The sequence below is a fragment of the Natator depressus genome, chromosome 9, assembly GCF_965152275.1.
Source record: "Natator depressus isolate rNatDep1 chromosome 9, rNatDep2.hap1, whole genome shotgun sequence".
Classification (NCBI taxonomy): Eukaryota; Metazoa; Chordata; order Testudines; family Cheloniidae; genus Natator; species Natator depressus.
Window position 1 is genome coordinate 90,913,800 of NC_134242.1, and position 24,374 is coordinate 90,938,173.

Sequence of the window (24,374 nt, forward strand, 5' to 3'; positions counted from 1 at the left end):
GGGATATGTTGTATTGCTTGAGAGTAATGGATAAATGGCATTTCCAGTCATTAAACTTTGATTCTTATATATAACAATTATATTAAAACAGTAGAAATAGCACAATTTGATATTTATGAAATAATGGTTTCCTATAAGTATCGAAATGTTGTCATTGTTACTAGCCCTGGCCATCATTTCTACACAGGACTTTCAATATGAACAAACAGGAATGGCATCTGTTTGTGGAAATCTGAAAGACAAAAATATCTCCCCGGTTTTCCTGTGGTGCCAGAATGGTGAAGAAATCAATGGTAGTTGAACAATATTAAACTACAGAATGCAATTGTGGACTTTATTCTGATCGGTCACATTGGGAACCAATGGCACCACACCACTGTACAAGTGGTGTGTGATCAGTATCAGGCCCAAAGAAGTGTTCCCTCTAAGTTGAAGCTTTGGTTTACACTAGGATTTTCAAAGGGGCCCAAGAGACTCAGGCACCCAACTCCTACCAAAAGCCAGTGGGAGTTGGGTGCCTAATTATCTTAGTTTAGATTATATATTCCACTAAATTCAATAAAATCTTCTCTGTTTATATTTTGGACTAATCCCTGGCCCTCTTCAGCTCGAACAGTTTGGGAAAAGTATACATTTAGGTATGTCTGACAGCTGAGTACAAATATGCTCAATATTCAAACCAAGATATTATAAGTGAAAAGAGAAACTGTCTCGAGGAAACCTGCATCATCCATACTCTGTAATTTAAGATCAGAGATCCCAGACATGCTAACTTTGAATTCTCGCAGGGTTACATTTCTCCAAAGTAAATCAGTCCTGCCAATAGTGAGATGCCCTGGAGTATATTGGAAACACTTCACTATCCCTTGAAGTGACAGATTAAAATCTCTTTTAGTTTAGAAATTTAAAGTGGTAACAAAATTTGACTCACTCCAATCCTCCAACAATTCCACTGGACCCACTTCCAATTCAGGATTTGGTTCAAAACTGTCCATGTTGTTGTGCAAATGCTCTATAGCGCCACTCTGGCCTATTTCATGGCCTTTGAACCTAATTCTGATCTCACTTATACCAGTGAAAACCTGGAGTGAATTCACTGAAACTGGAGTTAGTTGCAGGCTCCTTGTATCATGCTTTGCTGTTTTCCTCTCACCTCCCCAAAGCTAAGACAATGGTTTCCTCTCTGCCGCTCCTTATAATACACTTTTGGTGGAAGAGCATTCTCCTCCGCATCTCCTGCTGTCTACTCTCTACAACAGTCTCCCAACATCTCGCTGCTTTATCAGATTTCTATCAGATTTCACATTTAAACTGAAAATTTATCATTACTCTCTGCCACGTCTCCTAATTTCGCTATCTTTGCTATTACGTATCTATATAACTGTATTATTAAACTCTGTGAAGCAGTTTGGGTCACAGTGTACATTAAAGACACTATACAAAATAAAATTACATTGTATTGTGCTGGTTTCTGGTGAAGTATTTTACTGGGTGTGTAAACTAATGCAGTGTTTCTCAACTGTGGGTCAGTTGTTACTGACTGGGAATTGGTGTTGGTACTTGTTTTTGGAAATAGGCTATGAGAAACCAGCTAGGAAAAAAGTCCATGAGAAACTGTTCCATCACAATAAGTTAGTGGGAGTTTTGGCACTGACCTCAGTGGAAGCAAGATTGGACCTTAGTTGAGGCTACATATTCCAAACCACCTTAAAAAACAAAGCAGCGGGGACTGAGAATTTACTGGTTGTCACAACTCTACTGACCCTTGCTACCCTCTGAACAGAACTGGCAGGATCGGGCCCTATTGGTAGCACTAATATCTCATTTATAATTTTTCATGTGATTTTCCATGGTTGCGTCACATGGATCTAAGCTTGTTTTTTTTTAAAGATAAACTGTAAAAGTTGGAGGCTTACCCTAAAACTTGTTTATATGTTTCCAAAAGACTTAAAACAAAAATATATATTATAGTTGATTAAAACTATAATTATTTCTGTAGTTTACCAAAATCTGTGCTAATCAGTAGCTTCCTCACAGCCTGAAGAACTAAAAAAGTTATAACTGGTTAAAAATGACACCCTGACTGATCATACAGAATCCTTCATCGTCTCGCCTACTCCTGAACAAGCACTTGAGTGCAAGTCATCGGAGAGGCAGATCCATACAACCCTAAACTGAGTCTTATGAATTTTCCTCACTCCCCATGTGTTTGGAGAACAGTAACTATGAAATACTGCGTGTGGTCAGTATGTCATTTTCAGTCAGGCAAAGTTCCCCATGAACATCCAGCACTTCAGAGAGCAAACCTGGCCTTAACTCAAAGCAGCACTGCTGTTGGCTACTCCAGATATGAATCGGCCCCCAGGAATGCAGTCAGAATCTGCTCTGAATTCTGAACAGTCGCTCCTGTGAACTTAACTGAAAATTCCTAACTATGGAAAAAATCCATTTCTGAAGGGATGCTAGCAAGGATTCCCAAGCTGTCCACTACCCCGAAGAATTTTGCTGGGTAAGACTTAAGGGATGTTCGACATAGGACTTCAAAATGTTCTATGGTGCAATTAATCAGTGTGATTTCTTTCACTGGCTCTCTCAGGTCATCTGTATGGCCAAGTCTATACTACAGTGCTACATCTGCTGTGCCGCTGCAGCATGTCTAGTGAAGACGCACTACACCTACAGGAGAGCGCTCTCCCTCGGCATAATTACTCCACCTCGGTGAGAAGCGGAAGCTATGCTGGTGGGAGAACATCTCCTGCCGACGTAGCGCTGGTGTGGACAGTGCAAAACTTGTGTTGCTCAGGGCATGCTTCACACCCTGAGCGACGTAAGTTATATCAACTTAGGCTGTAGTGTAGACCGGCCCTCAGGCAACATGACAGGTTACTTAGGAGACTCTGCACCAATGGTAGAGGACAAAAGCCAGCCATAACATCTTACCAGCCCAGAGCAAAAATGGGTATTTTTCCCGAGAGAAGTTTGAAATCTAAATAGGTATATCAGCCCCTATGCATGGACTAATGCAATAGCTCCCTCTGCCCAGATGGGAGCAAAAATGGTCCCTGACCTCATATTGCAGGAGGCAACTATCTGATCATGACAATTGCCAAGCCCCAAGCCAAGTTCTAAAAGCCAGGTTCTAAAACTTTGCAGTCCTGTGTGCAGAAAACACCTGGAAGAGGCCTATGGTTGTCATGGTGGCCATGAGTTCCAGAGTCATCCCACAATAATAGCCATAATAGCAGCTTTTATCTTATGGACACTGAAGTCACTGGAGACAATAAGCATAGGTGACGCCTGTGATGACGGTCTGGCATGCAGAACTTCTGGTAAGAGAGCATGCTTTTATTGAACAGAAAACGTGTCTAGCCCTTATGGGTCAGAAGGTAACCTTGAAATGTGAACTGATGCAATGTTGTCTTCCTGAGTCTGCTGAGAACCTCCAACAACAGCGCTGAGAGGTGTGATCTGCCCCACTCATCTGAATGGGTTGACCTGGAAATCTAGGGATGACAATTTAAATGCCAAGAATGTTAACTACTATACCACCGCTCATCTTAGCAGAAACGTCCACCAAATGCATGTATCCATTAACTCCTCCTACAACTCCACCGGGGCCAAAAGCCACAACTGCCTGTCCTACCCAGGTTTCAAAACATCCAACTTCACCTCTAGCAATATTTATGAGGCAGTTCTGCATTTTCAACCCAAAAATCTGCAGCACACTGAAAACTGAAAATTTGGGGGACAGGAGAAGATAAACTGAATTGAATAGCAGACGAAATAACACAGGGCATTTTCAGATTTAATTCATTAAAAACCTCCATCTTTTAATTTAAGTGAAGTGGCCACAAAACTTCCAGCCTCCTGCAACAGAGGGCCCCAGAATTCAGGTACCTTGGTTCAGAATTTTGGTCCATCTCACTGCAGAGTACAGACAGGCTAATTTAATTTTTTTTAAAAAACAATTATATAGATTTTTTTACTCTTTGAGGATCTCATAAGCAAGTTTTAAATTTTCAGCAACACCTTTGAAATTCAAAGAGAAATGGAGGAGCTTGGTTTAAAAACACCTGTGGGCTTAGGACCAGATTCTGATCTCATTTAACACCAATGTAAATCTGGAGTGACCCCACAGAAGTTAGTAGAGATCAGACTCCAAGCCCATAAGCTTCTGTATGCTGAATTTCGCAATCTATCATGCCTGCGAGGTTACAACACAGTCCTAAAAGAAGGTACAGTAGAGTAGATGATCAATGTTAAGGAGAGTGTTTCATTTAAAAGACCATCTTTTCCCATCAGACATGATAGGAGATTTATTATTTCAATATTATTGTTGAAACTAGGAGAGAGAGAAAAAATAAACAGGAACATATATTTTCATTTTATGACTGTGAACAACATTTCATACTGTAAACATATCTTGGTCTATAACATTTACCCAGAAAAAAATTATTTCAATACAGTCCTTATTGCTAGCTTGGCAGAGCCTCCCTAGAACATTGTGTTAATGATTAATATGAAGTCAGTGGAATTCCACAGTTGCTGAGAGTCTTGTGCCCAAGAATGAACTGCATTGCTAAATCAGCAAAGACAGTTGTCAAGGTAACCTCTATGTAATCTATTTAACTGGCTCCCAAAACACCAATCAAGGTCAGATAACGCACTCAAGCACCATATGAACACACTCATACGGCATAAAGCTTTGTATCAAGACAGCAGGGAGGAAAAAACCTCATTAGGAAGTGGGGGGGGGACCTAAATTCAGTTTTGAAAAGTGTTAATTGGGATTGCAGTTAGCTTTGCGGGGAAAGTATGCCACTCTTCTGAACATGGCCTATCTGCGTAAGAAGTAATTTCACTCCAGTTCAGTCTGAATGGAAATAGCCTTCCAACGCTGTTAAATAAATAAATAAATAAATAATAAAAGAAGGGCCGGCACTGGTAAATTATTCATTTCATTTATTGTTTTATTAATGCACAGATTTGTATTCATGTTCAGCTATACAGTGCTGGATTTGTTTTTCTATGAAATAGATTCCTGTATCACTTAACAACAAACTCCTGGGGCAATCGACTTCCAGTAGAGGGGCCTCACCAATGGCAATCCAGCACCTCTCTACAATAAGCCAGTACCACAGGCCCCTTACACGACTGGATCTCCCTTCTCACGATAGTTCTGCAACCCCATATTGGTTCCTGGAAAGGGGAACTATCCCACTATCAATCGCATTGATAGCTTGGCTTTGAAGATTGGTTGCAAATATTTTACCTTCTCCAGGTACACGTATGGATAGTTCTAACAAGGGCTGTCAAGTGTCATTGGGCTCTGAATGGATTTTTATTCAGACAATTGCTGTGCATACAGATTAGCATTCCTTGCGGGATATTTACTGTTTTGCTTGCCTTGGAATGGGAACGGAAAGCACTATGAGAATTAAAAGGTTGTCTATTTCCCCTGGAGCTTCTGTGCCTTTGTCCTCTGCCGAAAAGCTACAGTACTTCGTAGATTCTTATAGCCTGTACTTCTAAATGAATCATAACAGATATCCCTGTGCCTCTTACAGTAAGAGCACACACCCAGGAGACTATTTCCCCCTCTTTTCCTCCAGTGACACACTGTCAGGTCCCAGAGCGGTGCCAGGACACTGATCCTGTTCCACATTGATATCAATAGGTCCTGCCCTGGAAAAGGAACTTTAAAAAGAAGAAACCAAAGAAATATAAAAGGCAGTCAGAGGAAAGGCTACATCAACACCTGTTGTGTTTCGAGAGTAATTTTAGCCAACACTATCTGTAAGGAAGAAACAAAATATTGTTTGAAATGCAAGACATTAGTATGTGTCAGACTTTCCCTGGAAGAACAATCCCTCGCCTTGGCCTCACTTTGGGCCTAATCATGAGAGCTGCTGATCTCTGAGCAATGCCTGCTCTAGCTCCTTGATGCCAGGTAAACGAGTCAGTGCAGCAGAAAGGTCTCAAACTGCAGATCTGGCCAGAGAAGAATTCCTCCAGTGCAGGAACTGAGGAAGACAATTGCATGCCCTCAAAAGCCCAAGCGTGGATGGAGGGTGCCAGGAGCAGGAGGTTAGAGCAATTCTGGGATGTGCTGCCATAAGTCCCCCCACTGCTCTAGACACAGCACAGAATCTTATCCTTGGTCTCTAATGGCCCAGCCCTGCCAAATATAATCTATCTAGGTACTTCTATGACCTCCATCACTGTAGTATCTGACAGGTTTCAGAGTAACAGCCGTGTTAGTCTGTATTCGTAAAAAGAAAAAAGAAAAGGAGTACTTGTGGCACCTTAGAGACTAACCAGTTTATTTGAGTATGTATCTGAGCACCTCATGCACATTCAGGGATTAAGGCTCACTGCATGGCTGCTAAGTATGCCCCCATTGTAGAGCTGGGGAACTGAGGCACAGGCAGATTAAGTGACTTGCCCAAGGTCACACAGAAAGTCGGAAGCAGAGCCAAGAACTGGACCCAAGACTCCTGAGACCCAGTCCTGTACCTTAGCCACTAGGCCACCTTCCTTCTCAAGAGCCGCCTGCAAGGCCCTGAACACTCCTTCTGATTTCAGTCTTCAATGGAGAGGGGAGGGGCACGCAGCACCTGGCAGAATCAGGCCCCTTAGTGTAGAAGGAGGGAACTTCTAGACCTTGTAGAGCTTCAGAGACTCTGACGGATTTCAAGAAATTAGTAGTTTATATCTGGGTTTTGACATGTCGGAGACAAAAGAAGGGGGCTGACAGCCAAGGAAGCTCTGAAACAATTACAGTAGCTCTTCCACAATTAACTGAAATATACATCTGCATCAGTGGGCTTGTGCATAATAGACACTGGCCTTTCTATAGCCCTGACTCTTTTGTTCCATTGAGAACATTGATCTGACAGTGTAAATAAAGAGAGATGGGGCTACAAAAAAGGAGGGAAATTGAAGGACACTCATTTCTGATAGACAGTATGTCTGAAGATGATTTATACAGTCAATCGATGTAAGATTGTGTTTCTTGTCCCTGCAAATATGGGCTAATCCAAAATCTAAATCAAATAGGATTATAGGCATCTCTCTTTATGGCAAGGCCTGAAATAATCTGATATTTCAGATTTGGGAAGCAGATTACTTCCCAAGAGAACTCAGTTGCTTGAATGGAAGCTGTTTCACTGAAATATGTATTTTTAAATAGTCCCTACTGTTCCCTTTATTTTAATTAATATAGTCTGCGCTCCTTATTAATGAGATTCAGGAGGTCAGACTCATAAGCACAGACTGTGCCCACATTTGAGCCAGAATATGCACTTTTTGCACCCACAAAATTCCCATTAACTTCAACAGGAGTTTTATTTAGGCAACAATGGCAAGTAATAACGGTTTTCAACAGCTAGGGAGCAGTGTACTATGTGTAGGCAATGTTTTCAGGCAGCACTATTCATTAGCTACTCACGGCTAGGATATTATAGTATTTGTGGATGGCCAAATATTAGTGTACGTGGAAGGTAAGTCCGCTTTTCCCATCATCTAGCTACAAAGCACCAGCCAGCCCCTAAGTATCTAAATATAGCTGCAAAGTCCATTTGTAAATGTATCTGAAATAACCAGACATTCTCTGCCAACTCTTGCTTGATCACAAGAGTGAAGTTTAGGTTACAGTAGCACCATGTCAGCACTCCCATGATAAAACTCATTTCTGGAGGTTGCAACCTAATTAGTATGTGGGTCAAAACGTGGCACATGCAGGTTTTCAGCTGGGGTCCTTTCTTAAAAAATAAACACACTTGAACAATCTCTCTTCAGTTTTCTGTAAGTGACAGCAGTTAAAAAAAAAGGTGGCTTCAGAAGTTTTCTTGCACTCCTAGAAAATAAAAGTGCTCTGCTTTATAGCATGAAATGGCCTAGTCCATTTGTCCCTGAAGCCAAGCATGCACTTTGAAGGAAAACAAACACATACAAAATTACAGAAGTGTGGTTTTACACACACACACACACACACACAACCTTCCACAAGGATTTTCAGTGTGAAGAACTGGGACCCGATCCAACTCCCATTGAGGCATGTAAGAGTCTTTCCACTGACTTAGAATCATAGAATATCAGGATTGGAAGGGACCTCAGGAGGTCATCTAGTCCATCCCCCTGCTCACTGGGTTTTGGATCAGACACTTTGTGCCCATGTGTGGCATCAGTACTGACCCGACAGACTGTAATGCCTCCAAAGGAACTATTATTTTCTATAGGGTTAATAATCCATGAACTAAGAAAGGATTTACAAGATGGACTGTAACAGCTCCTCAGGTAGCCATTACTGTCTGTGGGTTACTAATATGTGTTTTCAAGTTCAGTATTAATACCTCAATGAGGGACGTATCTGCTTGAGAGCTTGTAATAAGCCCTAACTGACTGCTGGGTAAATAACATGCATACTGAAGAAATTATAGTACAACCAACAAAACATGTATTTAATTGGACAAGTATAATTTTTTTAAGGTCTAAAATAAATACATCTTTCCTTGAGAGACCCATTCTAGGTGTACATTTAAATAACCATCCATGACTAGTATTTTCATAAAAGGGTTATTAGATACAGACACTGGAGTTTAAATGATACAAAGGTTGTGACACAAACTGACAATTGCCAATAAATTCAAAGATAAAAGCTCCATCTTTAACTCATGATGCTGTTTTGACAACAGCACAAAGAGTGGCGACCGTCCCCACAGACTTCACACTTCCTGGCTTTTGTGGGTTTAGTGTCACAATCTGGGTGTTATTTAAATGACTTGTTGGCATATGAGAGTTCGAACATTCTTCCCAACTCAAAGAGACAGAAAACAGAATGGGTCAGATATGCAATTGGTGTAAACGGGCATCGCTTCATTGACATGAAGGGAGCCACACTGATTCGCGCCAGCTGGAAATGTGGCCTGATGTCTCACAGACTGACGTTCCGGAGTCCAATCGGTAAAACAACCTATCATCCAAAAGTTACATTTTCTTCGGCCATTTATCTTGTCCTTTGACTGATTTAAAACCGGCGTACAGGGTGGGGGAAGAAGAGATGAAATTTATCACCCCAGGTTTTGATAAACTCCTACATAGCCCTGGAGCAAAATTAGCTTCATTCCTGCTCAGTGCGGTTGTGAGACCTGGTATGCTTAAGTGGCCCCTCCCTTTGTGTGGAAAGGGAGAGCTGGCTGAACTGCGCTCACTCCAAGAATGCCTCACAGTGTGTGACTAATCAACCCCCACAAGGCTCACACTTGTTTATTCCAGTTAGATTCTTCTGGTTCATATCAAAACACAACAGCCAGTTCTACTAATTCATCTCCATTTTTCTGAAGTCAAAAATGTGGCAATGGAGGCAAATGTCCTGATAAAAATGCTCCTTTTATCTCTTGCTACCACTGTGACCGAATTTTCCTTTAAGAATAACAGATGGCTCAGCTACACCAGGTAGAGTATTTCTATGAAGCAGGCCCCCCACCCCCCCAAAGTCCTGCTGGATACAATTTTTAATCATAAATCTCCCCCAAACCTTCCCCTGTTAAACAGTAATATCAATTTCTTAATGCAACATTAAAATCAGAAGTCCTATTCTATTCACAGTGCAGGATCCAACTAATTTATCCTTTGGGTTTTTTAGTCCCACCCACAGAGATGTTACAAATTGGATTTAAATTAAATTTCATTCTAAACACATATATTCAATCATAACAAAACAGTGACAAATTAGCTTATTCCATTTAAAGTCATTGGATGCTCAGTCTGCACCGCTAGTGCTCCAACCCAGGGCCTATTTCCCAAAGGTCGGGTATTTAAAGAACTGACTCACAAATGTGTGTGTAGCTATTAGCCAGGGAATATGTTTGATTATTTTATGAAATATCAGACTGAAGTGCACAGTGTGTTTAAAAGTGTGAATACAGGAAAGGATTGTTTTATTATTCCATGAATCAAAAGATAATAACACAGAGGTAGCTAGCCCAGAATGCGGTTTGCATAGTTATAGCTGTTTAAGAAATGCTTAAGTTTATTTTTTTTCTCTCTTTTAAATATGATGTGACATAAAAAGAGGCCCGATTGGTGATCTCCGTTCTAACATGATCCATTATGGATCCACCTAAGCCACAGCCTCCCCACCAGCCACCTCCACTGCCAATGGATAACACATAATGTGATTTGCTTATTTGGTTTTGCTCATTGGGTCCTTGCTAATTTCAGAATGTAAAGGCAGCCGGAATGGGTTAGATACAGAGGGAACATAGTGAATTTGATACTACTCCTGAGAGAACTTGGATAGTTTCCAAATCAATCACTCCCAGTAAGTGGGGGTGGGGGTGGGTGGGAAGCAACAGGCATTAAAAAGAGATCCTAACTGTTACCATGGCTAGACATCAACTGTGGTTAGATCAAACACTTGTGAAGAAAAGGATTTTGTTATTTCTAAAGGAAAAAAGCCATCATTTCAAAATTAGAGAGGAATGTATTTAGAAAGAAAACATACTCAATTTGCCCTAAAAGGTGTTTGCAGTAAACAAACCCATTTCTATTTGTAGGTTTATACAGTTCTGTCCTTGCAACATTGCAGGCATCATTAAGTAGTAATTTTCTGAACTCAGCTTCTGAAACTGTTAAAGTAACAGGAAGGAGACGTTTCTACCAAGGGACCTGCCTTAGTTGCCTCCAAAGTTGCTACAGCCATGCCCAGACTTGTAGCCTCTGAACTTGTATTTTCTAGTTTCACTATGGCCATAATCCTGCAAGGTGCGGAGAGTCTCAACCCCATGGACATCCAAGAGTACTGAAGATGATCATAACCTTACAGCAAGTGTCAATACCTGAGCTAGATTTAGTGGACCATCTCTCATTCTCTTGGAAAAACATCAGTATACCATGTGTCTGACAGTGCCCAGAGATTATGAACCATTAAACCATTTAGAGCTATTCGCTAATTTGTAGATATTTACTATCTGGGTTAAGAGTAGACTCAGTTTCCCCCACCAATTCATCTAAACTTCAACAACTGGCCAGCATAAAGACTTTAGAAAAGTCTGACTCTTTTAAGACACAGGATCTTCTAGGGGACATGCTTTTGCAAACCAAAAGCAATTCACCACTTTATAATCTTCAGACCCATGTGCCAGCTAGTGTAAACTGGCACAGCTCCACTGGATTTACATCAGCGGAGGATCTGGACCCAAATCTGATCTCTTACATGGGTGTAAATGTGGAGTAACTCCATTGGGTGAAACAGTCATTCTAGATTTAGTCTGTTGTAAATGACAGCAGAATTCAGCCCCTCAATGGCAATGAACATGTCTGCACTGGGGTTATTTTGCACCATTATAACTCCATCAATACAAACCCCAGATGTACCACTCGGGTGTAAAAAGTGACTTGCACCAGTGCCAATTTCAAAATGGGGTATACTGCACCATCCTAAGTCACTTTGTGCACCAACACAACACGTTTTCATTAGGGATTTTCATCTGTACAGCTAAACCACTTCCAAAAGACCCAGCATTTGCAAGGCCACTGTTGCAGGCTTATGGGCTCTACCGTCCATACAAATACTGTTCCTGTGCATTGGGGGAAAATTCTGGTCTCACTCTAACTCCTGATGTGAGATAAAAATCGCCCTATGCTACACTCACATTAGAGCAATATAGGACTCAATGGGAATTCTGCCTGACTGAGGACTTCAGGATCAGACCTATATCTAAGACAGTGTGTGAATATTTTCGTTCTTTTGGACAGAGAATATGAACACCATCTTCCAGCTGAAAAAAGAACAGGAAACATATTTTCTGGGTTAAAAGGATTATCTGGTCTGTTCTTAGAAAAAAATGACATTTTAGAGGTAAATAAGTGTCTCAGAAATTACTAAAACTTTTCTTCTTCTCTGGATCTCCTCTAACACGTGAAATAGCTGTTCCAAGTAGCTCCCTGATTACTATTGTGGGTGTTAACTTGCTATTCCTATCCAATCTACCAAAAAACAAAACATGTTTTTCTTAAGCAGCAATGCCAACAGCAGTTCACATCAAAACACCAGGAGACAGGACCTGATCTGGCAAAGCTTAACTCATACGAATAGTCTTTACTCACTCTAAACCAATGTGATTACATGGGTGAGTAAAGGTTACTGAGGTGAGTAAGGGTTTGCAGGATTGGGCATATATTTATTACCTGATCGGCTCAATGTAATATTGAATTAAAAGACAGAAAAAGAAAGAAAATGAGAGGAGTTTAGGAAAGTAATTACCAATAAGGGCCAACTCCTGCAAATAATTAAGTATTCCTTCCCCAGGGAGGTCAATGGGATTACCCACACAAGTAAAGACTACTCACATGGTTTGCAGGATTGGTTACTAAATTATGTAGACAGATCTGGACTGCAAATTCTCATAATACATACAAGACTCCTCAACTCAAGTTTTAACCCTTAAAATAAAGGTAAACAAATTAAGTATGGCTAACTGACCAAAACTGGAAAGAGGCACTCAAAAAGAGGATTCTGTACAAGTTTTATTTGAATGGTTTTGATTTTTTAAAATGATATTTTAAAAATGATTTACCTTAAGACTGCATCTCATGATCTGCTTTTAGACTAGAGCATGATTTGAAAGCAAAGAGAGACTTTTCAAGTAAATATCAGGAATTGCTCAGCTGAACATAAATATGTCTGATTACAAAAATGCTTAAAAGGTTAATGTTAAAAATCCTTCATGTTTGTCACAGCCACATAGATGCCTCTATTGCTGGAAAGGATCAGATCCTTTATGAGGTTGATAAAGCATTTCTCTTGGAGAGACATAGGGTACCATCAATCAACAACATTTTTCTTTGGCTTCTTTTGTTGACGTCCCAATATTACAACAGCAAATCATAATCCAAGCAAAGTAAATAGGCTCTGGGGAGAAGGAGCTATAAATTGGGCCTGCCTCTATCAAATGAACTCTATCATGAAGGTCTGTTAAGCACTGAATGACATCTACTTTCTAACAGAAAATTCAAATTGGAAAGTGGTGGGTGGGCTGAAGGTAGGAAGCTGCAATTAGGAAATTGAAGACCAAACTGATTAGGGTTTGAATTGAACATACAGTGATAATTAGTAGCATTGCATCCTGAGAACCATCACTGTGTCTTGCTTTTATTCATCCGTCTCTGGTGTTAATTTATTTTAATATTTTTCCATTTTGTAGCCCATTTTCAACATAGATTTCACCATGGGTAAAATTTAGGCCCACTGGTGTCAACTGCATTGACTTAACAAGAACTGCACCTCCTGAGCCTAGAGGCTTGTCAACCCAAGAAAGTCGCACTGGTTTAACTGAAGATTGATTTTAAACTGATTTGCTTAAACCAGTGCAAAAGCCTGTTTGGATGCTCTCATTTTTGTTTAAACCAGAATTATTTCCATTTATCCCAAGTTGATTAGGAATCAGTATAAACTAAACTGAAATAAGAATCCATGCAGGGGTTTACACCAGTTAAAAAATTTACATTAAACCAATGCAACTTTCTCATTCAGACAAGACCTAGGTCTGAATTTGTCTCTCGGTATACGTGGGCTGATCTGCCTTCCATTTTGCTTTCTAACTGTTGACTAATACCTATCTCCATAGAGACAACCTTACAATAAGGCTTATTATCGCAAGAGATAATTATTATTATTATTTATATCTACAGCATCCAAAAGCATGCTATGTGCTCAACAAACAAATAAGTACATGTTCCCTGTCCGGATGAGTTTAAAGCCTCAGGGTTAGATTTTAACCTGGATGACACACCTACACAAGGCTATCAGAGGAATTAGGAAACCCCATTCCTCGTTTTAGGCACACAGAAACAAAGAGGTACCGTGTTGCTGCTACTCCCCAACCCAGGGCAGGTAGGCAAGGAGTGGGTGTAGCACAGCTGGGCTGGAACAGGGAGGGTAGCAGTTTGCTGCTGGTTGAAGCAAGCAGGATGTTACTACTTCCCTGGAGCAAGGAGAGAGCAGGGGAAGAATGGCGCCTCAGACGGGAATCTCTGCAACAATAACAGCAACAAGCGAGGGAAGGAGGGAACCATCAGAGTTACAAAGAGGAGCTAATCTGGTTCCATAGGTATTTTTATATGTACATATCTGGATGGTGGCATGAGGATATCGATAGTATTACACATAGATATAGGTATGTACACACACATACATCCACATACAGATGTACCTTTAATATACAAGCATACACCATTTAAAAAACTATTTTAAATATTTTAATACATTTACTGACTCCAAATGAACTAAATACCATCATGCCCACTGAGATATCTTTGTGATATCTCAGAAAATAGGGCCTAAAGGCTGAGCAGTTAGTTATGTCACCTTATAACTCTCAAGTTTGTGAACTATTTACAATAGTCCTCCCAGCTGCACAGGTGTCAAAAATATAGCAAACTGTATTGTGCCGAAAAAGTAACTTTGACAGCTCTAATTTACTGAGACTGAGTTGTGTGACAGCGTAAACAAATCATTCTTGTCAAAGCCTACATTGAAAATGGAGTAAATTGATTGCGGAGTGAAGTGCCCTAGTAATTTCAGGCAGTGTTGTGATTTCATTTGTAAAACTCTTTGGAAGGGGCAAAAAATTCCTTTTCATAACTGGCTCCGATTTTTGCACTAGTCAGACTGGTAGAAGGATATGCTGTTTAAGAGCATGCTGTTATTACCAGTGCTTTTCCTGTGCAATCCTGTTACTATGTATTCAGGGAAGTAACATGAGAATTCCCCAGAGATCTTTTGTACAAATATACAGCAGAGATCAACAAGAAACCCTCCAAGTGAACAAAACATTTTGTATGTGTTTTCTTACTTCTTCTATGGCAGCGGAACATGGGGACTGATGGAAGCACCAACATAGCATACAGTTTCTTACTGGAATTATTTTTGTGTGCATGGAGTATTACAGAAGCAATTATTATAATAGGTCTTTTTACTCAGATGCAGTATATAATCCCTGAACTCACAGATTGTCCTCACCTGAAGGGGTATAGCAAGTTTCTGGGAGTATGTAGTAACTGACAGTGGCTTGGGGTTTTAAATCTCTGAATAAAAGAGGACAGATATAAACTTTAAGATAAGCAACAGTGAAATTTGCATGTAATGCAGCCAGTGAAGCTAACAATCCTCAGAGCCGAGAAAGTGAAGCCAATAAGTTATGCTAGACAGGCACTTACAGAGGTCTTCTGGGGTCATGTTTACTAATCTCTCTCTCGCTCTCTTGTCAGAATGTTATGATTCTGAAGAAGCACAAGGCATGCAAAATACCAGGTAGACAGTGAATTACATAAAACACAATACTGTCACACTTACACAAAATAGTTAATGCAAAATAAAAGCTGCATTTAACTGAAGGATACATTTAAAAAATGCCAAACCCTCCACTAAGGCAGGAAGACAATAACTGGGTTTTGTCTTGTAAGAATGGTTTTGTCCTCTTTGCAATGAATGGTTTTAATAATACCCTCTCCACCAATCAATTTACTTGGTACAGCCCTTTGACTTAAATTCCAGATGACTCCCTCTCCAGTTTGTTTTCTTACACAGGAGGTATAAAACTTCTACTCATATCTCCAAAGGAAAAGCAATTCTCATTGTCTCACTAATATTCACCTTTTGTATTCATCTTAAAGCTTCATAAGGTCAACATAAAATAGGGAAACAGAGCATTAAATTTCTAAAATCGATAGTATGTACATAAATTGACATTCATTACTTTACAGCAATTTCCAGTTTCTCCTTGATTGATTAAAGCTAGGGGTTGAAATAAGTGCTTTTCCCCTGCCTGGAGAAATTCCCAATTGTCCATGCTGTGAACCTTCCATTATGAGACATGAGACAGCGGTAGCAGTACATGGTTCATTTCACACTGCCACAAAATAGACTTGTCATTCCACAATCGAAAGTAAGGAACCTGATGGAAGAGCAATGTGTCAAAAACTTGTCAAAAAGAGGCTTGTGCTTAATGACAATAGAGAACACGGAAGCCATATCTTGAACCAGCTTTCACAAACACACAGTAATGTGGGAAAACTATCCCTGTAATTTATTTACTGTTTGAATGTGCTGTTGAACAATTCATATTCTCATCCAAATTAATTCTGATTCCACATTAATTTATAGAAGATAAACATTTACAATACAAATAAAATGAGTCAATTTATAAAAGCAGAAGAACACAAAACACTTGACAATGAGCTGTTTAAATGAACACTCGAAAAGAAAAGAAAAGAAAAGAAAAGAAAAGAAAAGAAAAGAATTTGCTCTCCTATGAAAACAATGTTGGCAGAATAATGCTGTATATAATGCCTTATTAGTCAGTGTGTTGTATTCTAAGATGATAAACATAACAACTTGAGCTCTCAAGAATGATTTGTGGAGACCATGAGTAACCACAGGGCAAAATTCTCTGCTGCAATGGAGCTGTACCAGTTTACACCCGCAGAAAATCTGGCCCTCTGTACCACTCACTCACCCTTAACAGGAAGAGCTGTTAAAGAAAAAATATGTTCAGGGAACACATTGTATGGAGGTGACTCTTTTAACACCTTTACACAATGAAGATGATGAATCTGGTTTCTTAACCTGCTAACAGTAGGCAGTAGCAGAAAGGTAATCCCCAAAGGTCCTGATTATAATGAAGCTGTGTAGACAAAAGCCATTGTTTTGATTATTAGTTACAGGAGCACATGCATGTATGTATGTTATATATACTCTGAATATTTCTTCATGGATGGGCTGAAGGGGCAGATCCAGTGGTAGGTGAGCCTGCAAAGTGTTAAAAATTAAAATCAGAGCAGAATCCAAAAGTTTGGCTGGTTATATTTGAAATTCTTTACTCTAAAAATCAGGCTAGAAAGCCCACAAGAAGGGCACTTAATCATGACATTTCCAGTACATCAGGGTTTAGCCCAGATTGGAAACTCTGTGAAAAGGGCTTTTTCCCTCCATAATGTATTTTTGGCCGAGCACATGGAATGCTTTTCAAAAGTTTATCAGAGAACCTCCAGAAAGGCTTAAGTTCAGTTTGGTCTGAATTTTTATCTGAAGTTTGGTCAAATTATATGCAAGCTGAATCACCTGACCCACGTCCAATAGGAACCTCCACTGATATTAAGTCAGGATGGCTTTGGAGAATTAACAAATAGTTTCACAATAGCTAGAAAAACATCTGATTGCATTGGGAGTTTACCAGTGCACAAAAGCAGCTTTGTGTGGGCTGGACTTTATGAGGTGCCAACCTCCTCCTGTCAGTAAGTGTGGAGTGGTGTCAGTTCCCATGGACTCAGCACATGGCAGAAGGGGTTCAGCACCTCACAGGATCAGACCTTGTGTCTGCGCCATATCAAAACTTGTAAAATTCACGGTTTCCACTTCTCACCGGAAGAAGAAACACAAGGAGATATTCAGTGGGGCCAGGGCATGTGCGTAGGAAACAAGTGCTCATCTACACACTTTCATATGGTTCATATTGCTGTCAGACACGTTGCCCAAACTCAGGGGATGGGGGTGTCCTACAACTCCATGAAGTTTACCTTGCCCATTTACCACATCCATCTCCCCTCGAGGGGAGGCATTTATGAAGGAACATAGGTGAGAAACCTTGCAGAGTCTGAGGATCTGTGGAGAAATCTGATTCCATCCCCATGGAAACTGGCGTATCTACATGGAGAAGTAGTCCTTCTATGCTGTTCCCAGGCCTTCCCTCTCCCTGGCAGCAGAGATTATTCTGGAGCATTGCTGCCACTGGACTTTTTGCAATCCCAGGGCTTTGTGACCCCACTACGGGCTCAGAGAGCAGAGGGGAGACGCTAATACGACTCCTAGCAGACCACTTGATGGGAGAACATATACTGGGTTCAGATGGGCTCGGTGTTCATGTGGAACAGCCCCTGCAGGATCAGGTGGAAAGGGGAGCATGCCACAGAATCGGTGCCGCCCACTCCAAAATGTCCCAGACAGTATCGCCCACTCTGGCTCCCCGCTCTGCCGATCACAGGAAGGGAGAGTAGGGCCTTATGTATTTAGTTTGGAAAGAAAAATGAATTAAACAGAGGGGAGGAACACAGCCTATTTTCTTTTTAATTATTTATTTTCTAGTACAAAGAGGGTATAACTGAGGTGCAACTGAATCTGTGCCTACAGCCCTGTGTCAAAGAGGCCTTGCAAGGGGCTAAATAGAATAGATAGAATCCCAAGGGTGCTCTTGTACACGCTCCCCCGACTCTCACTTTGGAGCCCTTTGGTTTTACCATTAACCCATCTTTGTTAGGCCATAATTAGCCTCCATTAAAAAAAGTTATTTTTTTTAATGCACTGGCCCATGGAAATTGTGCCATGAGGTGGCTCCTGTATCTGGGTATCTTCTAGGGCTAGGCCCTACGGGGTTATTAGATTGGGGAGTCAAAGAATAAATTTTGTGCTCAATATTTTTGTGGTAGTTGTAGGGTGGGGAAAATTCCAGTTGGAAACAGATGTAATTTTATTTAATTCTGGATCTCCCCTGTTCACAGGGATTTACAAAAAACAACAGGACTAATAAGAGAATTGGCATTTGTAGATAAAATTATATTTTATTTTACTTCTATTTCTATTTTAATTCTACTTTGACTCAGGGGAGGAAATCTATTCCCTTCCATTCGGTAAGAACGCCGAAGAATCTGAACGTGTAGAAAGCTTCAATAAAGGTTGTGTATGTGTTTATGTGTGTCTGAGGGCCAAGGAGGGAATAGGGAACTGAGGTTTTCTCTCAACTTCAGACTCTCCAGTGTCTCCATTTATTCCATCAATGTTCTAAAAACTGGCTCCTCCTTTGGCATTAATGAGAGGAAGAAGTATATTCACACTCCATATTTAAGAAGAATCTTCTAACTGAATTAGTTGATTGTTTTTAAGGGCATTTACCCCTCAGTTCACAATCCCCCTTCCCCCCATTCGCAGAAGAAAATTCCTGTCACTGTGGGGAGTCACCCTTAGGGATGTACTACTATAAGCCTCTCTGCATTGTGCTGCCTATGTCTTTGTTCTTGACCTGACCTAAAAAAGTGCTCTCTTTACGAGTCACAGAGGATTTATTCTCTGCCTTAGTTTAGTCCTGGCTTCTTTTAGGCAGAAAATGACACTTTTGCTTAGTTGTGTCAAATGACCTGCATGTCTTATGATGTGGGTGATTGTCCATCAGGATCTGAGCTGAAGCCACCAATGTAACTGAACTGAAGAATACAACTGCCTGGAAATATTTGCCACACAACCATTACTCTTGTGGGTGACAGCAGGTTTTGAAGTGGGTAAACAGTCACCTTTCTTTCCTTGAGGGTTTTAAGCCTAAAAATGTCAGCATATCATAATACTCTACAACACTTTCCTTCTTTGTTTAACAAAGTGTTTATGGTTTCTGGGCCAGATCCTCAGCTACTGTAAAGTGGCTTAGCTCTCATGAAATCAGTGGATCTACACTACTTTACACCGGTTGAGAATTTGGCCATCTGATGGCTCTGTCCTCACCAACTTAAACCTTCATCATCTGCCTCCTGCTTTCATTTAAACCAGCTCAGAACAGAAAGTGCACAATCTTCATGCTCAACTTTATGGAAGGGATCGCTCTGTATTCTGCAGGAAGTCATGTTTTATGTTGCAGTCATCAGATCTTCTTGCTATGAGATGTAGTATATTATTCATGAACTAGAATGGGAAACTATGGTTCCAGAGTAGTGAAAATATGGTTCGAAAGTAGTATTTGTTTGGCTGAATCCACTTGTCCAGAGAGGAGGCAAAACTTGTAGGAGAAGAAGGAAGTATTTATTGTTTAAATTTAGATTCCAAGCAACTCTTTCTCCTGAGCAGATTCTTTTCCTTCCTAGAATGATCTAATCTAGTGGCTTGAGCATAGGTATCAGCAAGCCAGAAACCCCTGAGATCTCTATGATTCCCTCTGCAGAATGGGAATAATATCCAACACTCTCTCTAAGGGACAGAAATGGTTCAATGATTATTTGTCCAGATCCTCAGCTGATATCCTCAGATTTGAGGTATCATTAGAGGAGGTTTTAGAATAAATTGATAAATTAAATAGCAATAAGTCACCAGGATCAGATGGTATTCACGCAAGAGTTCTGAAGGAACTCAAATGTGAAATTGCAGAACTACTAACTGTAGTCTGTAACCTATCATTTAAATCAGCTTCTGTACCAGATGACTGGAGGATAGCTAATGTGACGCCAATTTTTAAAAAGGGCTCCAGAGGTGATCCCGGCAATTACAGTCCTGTAAGCCTGACGTCAGTACCGGGCAAACTGGTTGAAACAATAATAAAGAACAATATTGTCAGACATATAGATGAACATAATTTGTTGAGGAAGCGTCAACGTGGTTTTAATATAGGGAAATCATGCCTCACCAATCTACTAGAATTCTCTGAGGGGGTCAACAAGCATGTGGACCAAGGGGTTCCAGTGGATATAGTATACTTATATTTTCAGAAAGCCTTTGAGAAGGTCCCTCACCAAAGGCTCTTATGCAAAGTAAGCTGCCACAGGATCAGAGGGAAGGTGCTCTCATGGACTGGTAACTGGTTAAAAGATAGAAATCAAAAGGTAGGTATAAATGGTCATTTTTCAGAATGGAGAGAGGTAAATAGTGGTGTCCCCCAGAGGTCTGTTCTGGGACCAGTCCTATTCAACATATTCATAAATGATCTGGAAAAAGGGGTAAACAGTGAGGTGGCAAAATTTGCAGATGATACAAAATTAATAAAGATAGTTAAGACCTAGGCAGACTGCAAAGAGCTACAAAAGGATCTCTCAAAACTGGGTGACTGGGCAAAAAAAATAGCAGATGAAATTTAATGTTGATAAATGCAAAGTAATGCACATTGGAAAGCATAATCCCAACTATACATATAAAATGATGGGGGTCTAAATTAGCTGTTACCACTCAAGAAAGAGGCCACGGAGTCATTGTGGATAGTTCTCTGAAAACATACACTCAATGTGCAGCGGCAGTCAAAAAAGTGAACAGAATGCTCGGAATAATTAAGAAAGGGATAGATAATAGGACAGAAAATATCGTGTTGCCTCTATATAAATCCATGGTATGCCCACATCTTGAATACTGTGTGCAAATGTGGTTGCCCCATCTCAAAAAAGATACATTGGAATTGGAAAAGGTTCAGAAAAAGGCAACAAAAATTATTAGGGGTATGGAACAGCTTCCATATGAGGAGAGATTAATAAGACTGGGACTTTTCATCTTGGAAAAGAGACAGCTAAGGGGAGATATGATTGAGGTCTATAAAATCATGACTGGTGTAGAGAAAGTAGATAAGGAAGTGTTGTTTACTACTTCTCATAACACAAGAACTAGGGATCACCAAATGAAATTAACAGGCAGCAGGTTTAAAACAAATAAAAGGAAGTATTTCTTCACACAACTCACAGTCAACCTGTGGAACTCCTTGCCTGTGGATGTTGTGAAGGCCAAGACCATAACAGGGTTCAAAAAAGAACTAGATAAATTCATGGAGGATAGGTCCATCAATGGCTATTAGCCAGGATGGGCAGGGATGGTGTCCCTAGCCTCTGTTTGCCAGGAGCTGGGAATGAGTGACAGGGGATGGATCACTTGATGACTACCTGTTCTGTTCATTCCCTCTGGGGCACCTGGCACTGGCCACTGTCGCAAGACAGGATACTGGGCTAGATGGACCTTTGGTCTGACCCAGTAGAGCCATTCTTATGTGCTTGTAGCAGACACCATGGGTGAAATCCTGGCCCCACTGAAATCATTAACTTTGACAGGGACAGGATTTCACCCCATAATTCCAGGGATCCTGTAGGTGTTCCTGCTACACCCTCCATTAGACAGTGAAGGGGTAATGAGAGCATAATCCTGCTCCAGCCTCACCCTCCCAGTCCTGAGTGCCAAATACTACCATAAGCACAAAGAGCTCAATCCTGTAAACTTATTCCCACTGAACAGTGCTTACTCCTGTGAGTAGTTCTATTGACTTCCCAGGCTTGAGAAATCAATGTGAGTATTTGCGTGAGCAAGTACTACTCACTGTGAGTAAGGTTTGCAGAATTGGGCTCCAGGATTGTATCAGATTACCATTGTATCCTCTCCCAACTCACCTTGCATACTTACACAGTGACAGGCACATTGTAGCCCTTAGTGTATACACACAGAAGCACAGAAAACCATTTCAAGTTTGTTGAACAAAGTTTGCTTAGTATGACGTTTGGGATAATTTTTGCAAAATCAACATTGTTTGATACATTTCACTGCCAATTCACGCAATGTTTGCTAAAACCTGTGTTGTTGTTAACTGTATCTGTGGGTTTTGCATCAGGAAACTCTTACTCCTGACATCAAGGGGTTAAAGTAACATGCACCTCCCTTAATCAACAACAGAAACAACAGCTTTTATAAAATATCCAGTTCATTGTGGATGGATTCAATTTTATCTCTCCACCATGCACTGCTGATTTGCCAAACAGGAGTATAATTGTGTGCACTGATATGCTAATATGCACTCCTCTGCTTACACTAGCCATTGACTTTATTTTTCTTCATGCCTCTGGCAGATAAAGGGCACACAATTAAACTTTTCTGTCACCTGGTCATACTTTGTTGATTGCTATTTAAAATTTAGCAGATGCACTTTCAGAGTAATTTGACAATGCAGGCTAATAACTGACTACAGTACACACACTTTACTGAAGGCTATTTATTTAGGAGAAAACATTTCACACATCTGTGTGTTACACAGAAGATGTTTTAATGAGGTTATTGTACTTGCCTGTCATATTGTACTAGCTCTGTACAGGAAATGGTCTTATTAAAGAGAAAGACTGTCTCTTCTATGACCAAGGTTTTTGATATTTAGAAGGAGATTAAACAAAAAGAACAAACTGCTTGAGCATTTCTTTGACATTCTAGCACACTATTTTCTAAGCTAATGCTCTTGGGGTGAATGGCAAAGAAAAGCAGAGAGAGGAGTACTTTGCTTCTTCTACTCCCTTGCCAGTAATAAGCCCTTTCATAACCAGCAGCAGTCAAAGATATTCCACTTCACTACAACCAAACATAAGCCATCCCCTGTGGAGCCAACAAGAATTTTCAATTTTCCACCCTTTTAGTACAGGTGCTTTTTAGGAATGACTTAGAGGACGGCTACTCACTGTGCAGCCATCTGGCTGCATCCAACCCCCATGTACTTTGTCTCAAGAGCTATAAAATGAACAGCTTTAAGGGGAACTTTTTAAAAAAAAAGATTGTCAGTTTTTTTCTGGTATATCTTTCAGGTGGGAGCTTTCTCTACCATGAAATGAACTGTGACATGATACTCTCTAGCCAATTAAGGAGCAGCCTTCATGAATTCTAAAGGGAGTCCAGTCCATCCATTCTACCAGGATGGTGGCCGTAATGCCAGGCATCCAGGGTTAGGTGTATGGTTAAAGCAGAGAAGAATGTGAGGATCTTCAGGATTCCATCAGCAACAGTCCCCAGCCCCAGGAAACAGAAAGGGTTTTAGGCAGGTTTTGATTTTTAGAACAAAGATTTTTCCTTATAATGTAACCCCTTGGCAAAAATCAGTGCAGTTGTTCTGCCCTTTTTCAATCTTTCTTTGAAGTCCCAGTCCCTGAATTTTCAGTTTCCCCCTGTATCTTTCCTGCATTGCCGGTGCCCATTTGTGCCTTGTTACTTCTATTTTGGCACTCTCTCTTCACTTTTCTTCACTGTTCATGTTTTTCTCTTCTCCTTACACCTTGTTCTCATTTTTCTTGCTGTTTTTGAGTTGACCCTCTGATCTGTTTTCCCATTGTTTTTATCTCCTCTCAGTCCTGTTTACAATTGTTCATTTGTGTTATAGTAGATTAACACCTTTCCCGCCATTTCTACTCCTATTATTTTTCCCTTTTCATCTTTCCACAACTTTCACAGCCCTCTCATCTCTTCCCCATTCTTTTCTGATCTTTCTTTTCAGCTTTCTTGTTTCTGAAAGGTTTTGATTGCTACTGGCTGGGCATAGTGGATGCTAATTTAATTAACAAGCTACCTGAAATACCACACCACATCCTACAACTTACCTGACTACTACAAGTTATTTGAACAATAAATTACTGTCACAACCTTGTCATTTCATTTTTCATACATGCTCAGCCAAATTCATCCCGGACTTCAGTGGAGCTTACACTGATGCAAAATGTCGTCCTTTGTGTTTTACAACAGGTCATGAAGTCTTCCCTTTTAGCTGCTGCCATACTCTATGCATTTGCAATAAACATTATTCCAAAATGATCACAAACAAAACAAAAGGGAGAAAAATTCA

The 24,374-nt window shown here is 40.4% G+C and overlaps 1 protein-coding gene across 1 annotated transcript in view; it reads right to left on the minus strand.

The window, feature by feature from the left end:
- Nucleotides 1–24,374, minus strand: part of MAMLD1 (mastermind like domain containing 1) — a 344,661-nt gene that overhangs the window by 162,564 nt on the left and 157,723 nt on the right. The gene's annotated exons all lie outside the window — the stretch shown is intronic.